This window comes from Cibotium barometz, chromosome 20, assembly GCF_041138505.1.
Source record: "Cibotium barometz isolate CiBa-2024 chromosome 20, ASM4113850v1, whole genome shotgun sequence".
In the NCBI taxonomy this organism is placed as follows: domain Eukaryota; kingdom Viridiplantae; phylum Streptophyta; class Polypodiopsida; order Cyatheales; family Cibotiaceae; genus Cibotium; species Cibotium barometz.
In genome coordinates, this window is record NC_141065.1 from 5,933,398 (window position 1) to 5,937,966 (window position 4,569).

Consider the following 4,569-nt stretch of genomic DNA (forward strand, 5'->3'; position numbering starts at 1 on the left):
CCACGAGATCCTAAGACTTAAGAGGTTCGGAAAACAATTTCTTAAACAAGACAACGATCTTACTGGAGATCTATGACATATGTCCGATAACAGATTTTTCTTTATTAGGTCGTCCATAAACAATCACTTATACAACATGAAATTTTTCTCTGGAAAACATTTCTTTATTTATATAAAAGTTGCAATATGTACATAGAGTAGCTCGGCTTCAAAATTCAAAATCTCCTCAGGAGTCGCATGAGACGACGATACTGGGCCATAGCCATGCCCTGATACAAACGTTCACTTACTAACAAGGGAGCTATTATTTTCTCCTTAGGAATAAAACAACTAATGAGTTAGACTTGGCATAAAAGTATGAAATTTTGAGGCGTCGAATGATATAGAATGATGCCACGCACCATTTTCAGTTTTAACATAATCATAGCCAATGAGAGGTTCTGCCGCCACAGCATTGCACGGCGGTCGCAAGAGACGTGGACATACTGCCCTGCAAACCACTTATGCTGTAGTCTCTCCACTGGGTTAGGAAAATATAAATCCTCGAAATGGCATGTTGAAGCGGAAGAAATGAGATGCTCGAAGGCGAACGCAGTCATATCTTGAGACTGGGTGAGGTCAAGATAGGGAACTTCCATCTATAAAAATAGGGAAGAACCTCTCATTGGCTAGGGAACTTCCATCTATAAAAATAATTTCTTTGATTAAAAATTCTTCATTAAAGAATCTCACGGAATGAAAATACATTATGAAAAATGCTTTTTTGAGTTTTTATTATCAATTTCTGATAAGAATTTGTTTATCCTTATTAGCTTTCAACTCTGCTCTGATACCAACTGTGAGATCCCTCTGCCCCCTCCGCACACCGGGGACTCCCGGTAGTAGCTAACAGCGGAAGCAGCCCCCTCATGCGCGGGGCAAGGTTTCTCACTCGGGGCCTCGCCCACGAATGTTTGGGCACAAGACTAGGCTGGTGGTCACTTCGAAAGTCGAAACCGAGAAAATTTTCCATGCCCGGAAAGCGGGGACGATTCCACCTTTTTAAATTTTCTTACCGAATTTTTCTAACGAGATCAATTCTAAACTATCCTTCACCTGAATAAACCAGATAGAAGGAAACTATCACTGATATAATTTGATCATCTGAGTTATTTCAACGCTTTTTTCCTAATCAAGATCAGGCACACAGCCGTTGATCCACTCAATTGAGAAATTTGTCAGGGAATTAATTAGCTACTCGAATCCTAGCGTAATCCTAAGATTTTTCAATTTGATTATTAAAACTCCATTGATTCCAGCCTAACCCCATCCGGCCCATGGGTTAGCCACCACCCTACCCTTGAAATTGGTAGAACGAATGGAAATGCCTTTCTTAACTTTAGCTTTAGAAAACAGGTACGCACACACTCCTCTTTAAAACTTTAATATAAAAATAATCCATAGACAAAACAGAGATGGTCACAGATTTCATGATTCAAAATTTCTATTCAATCCCTTGTTTCACAAAAAACAGTACCACTCTGGACTCTCCGTTGTTGGGACCACCTGGTCAACAACAACGAGAACCAGTAAACAGATTACAATAATCATTTCGTCAACATACATATATATATCTTTCTCAACATACGTATGGGTGTCCTAAGCACCGCGAGCCCGTGCATCGCCTGGTCAGAACCCTCCAAGATCCTCCTTAGGTGTCTTGGTACTTCACTCAGGGACCGCTTCGTCGGCCCTCGCCCATCGTACCAGAAGCACACCATTTTTCACCATACCCAGGCTAGTCAAGATGACCTGGGCAGGTTTTTGCCACGTGAGAGAGCTGTCCCTCGAACACTCCCCGCCAACTGTTGCAACTGAACTTCCCTTAGTTAAACACATATGCCAAATTCTCCCTCCAGCATTCTGGCATAAGACAGTCCTTTAAGAAAACAGGGTTTCTATGCAAGTTTACAGTTTTGATTTTGTTTGAATGCCATGAATAAATCTTAAATCCGTATCATCCCAATACTTCTAGATCCAGGTCTGAATTCCAAACAAAATTCCTCGAATTTTGTTAACTTGATCCTCAGATCAAGATCAAAAGTCTTAACTTAGTTTCAGATTTGGTGGGGGATTTGAGTACATTTTTCCTAAACTAGGCACATTGTCATTAATTGAAACTAACGAAGGAATTAGGTCTTGGTCAATATTCTGAATCAAAGTTTGGGTCTGGAAAGGTTCTTCCTAAACTTTGGATCTGGAAAGGTACTATTTCAATTTCTCTTTTTTCTAAATTTTGTTCGACGAATATTTGCTTACAAATTTCTAAAACATGAATTTCTTATGAGGAATAAAATAATCATTTATCTCAATCTCAGACTTTGATAGATTAATTGAATTTTCTCCTTACCGTCTTAGTGAATATGAAACGGTAGCATTTCTTCTCACAGATTATCTACTTATTCGTTTTTCTAATTTTTACGAAAATTAAACAGCGGATTAAGAGAACCCTTATTTAAATATAAAAATTCTATATGCATTTATTTATGCATAAAATTTGATTTTGATGAAAGTCACACTTTTATCATCATAAAAATCATTTATGATGAAAATCACACTTTTAAAATAAAAAAATATCTTTTATGCATAAAAATCATTTATGATGAAAATCGACTATTCTGAGATCCCTTTGTCCCCTCCGCACACCGGACTCCCAATAGCTGACAGCGAAAGCAGACCCCTCATGCATGGGGCTAGGTTTCTCACTCGGGGCCTCACCCACGAATGTCCGGGCACCACGAGACTAGGCTGGTGGTCACTCCGAAAGCCAAAACCGAGAAAATTTTCCATGCGCAGATAGTGGGGATGATTCCACCTTTTTAAATTTTCTTAACGAATTTTTCTAACGAGATCAATTCTAAACTATCCTTCACCTGAATAAACCAGATAGAAGGAAACTATCACTGATATAATTTGATCATCTGAGTAATTTCAACGCTTTTTTTCTAATAATCAAGATCAGGCGCACAGCCGTTGATCCACTCAATTGAGAAATTTGTCAGGGAATTAATTAGCTACTCGAATCCTAGCGTAATCCTAAGATTTTTCAGTTTGATTATTAAAACTCCACTGATTCCAGCTTAACCCCATCCGGCCCATGGGTTAGCCACCACTCTACCCTTGAAATTGGTAGAACGAAACAAGTACTCACCTACCCATAATTGAAATGCCTTTCTTAACTTTAGCTTTAGAAAACAGGTACGCACACACTCCTCTTTAAAACTTTAATATAAAAATAATCCATAGACAAAATAGATATGGTCACAGATTTCATGATTCAAAATTTCCATTCAATCCCTTGTTTCACAAAAAACAGTACCACTCTGGACTCTCCGTTGTTGGGACCACCTGGTCAACAACAAGATCGAGTAACAGATTACAATAATCATTTCATCAACATACATATATATATATTCCTCAACATACGTATGGGTGTCCTAAGCACCGCGAGCCCGTGCATCGCCTGGTCAGAAACCTCCAAGATCCTCCTTAAGTGTCTTGGTACTTCACTCAGAGACCGCTTCGTCGGCCCTCGCCCATCGTACCGGAAGCACACCATTTTTCACCATACCCAGGCTGGTCAAGACCTGGGCTTGTTTTTGCCATGTAAGAGAGCTGTCCCTCGAATGCTCCCCGCTAGCTGTTGCAACCGAACTTCCCTTAGTTAAACACATATGCCAAATTCTCCCTCCAGCATTCTGGCATAAGACAGTCCTTTAAGAAAACAGGGTTTCTATACAAGTTTACAGTTTTGATTTTGTTTGAATGCCATGAATAAATCTTAAATCCGTATCATCCCAATACTTCTAGATCCAGGTCTGAATTCCAAACAAAATTCTTCGAATTCCGTTAACTTGATCCTCAGATCATGATCAAAAGTCTTAACTTAGTTTCAGATTCGGTTGGGGATTTGAGTACATATTTCCTGAACTAGGCACATCGTCATTGATTGAAACTGACGAAGGAATTAGGTCTTGGTCAATAGTCTGAATATCAGAGTTTGGGTCTGGAAAGGTTCTTCCTAAACTTTGGGTCTAGAAAGGTACTATTTCAATTTCTCTTTTTTCTAAATTTCGTTCGATGAATATTTGCTTACAAATTTCTAAAACATGAATTTCTTATGAGGAATAAAATAATCATTTATCTCAATCTCAGACTTTGATAGATTAATTGAATTTTCTCCTTACCGTCTTAGTGAATATGAAACGGTAGCATTTCTTCTCACAGATTATCTACTTATTCGTTTTTTCAATTTTTGTGAAAATTAAATAGAGGATTAAGAGAACCCTTATTTAAATAAAAAAATTCTATATGCATCTATTTATGCATAAAATTTGATTCTGATGAAAGTCACACTTTTATCATCATAAAAATCATTTATGATGAAAATCACACTTTTAAAATAAAAAAATATCTTTTATGCATATGTTTATGCATAAAAATCATTTATGATGAAAATCAATGAAAGAAATTCTTTTATGCATCCATTTATGCATAAAAATCATTTATGATGAAAATCACACTTTTAAT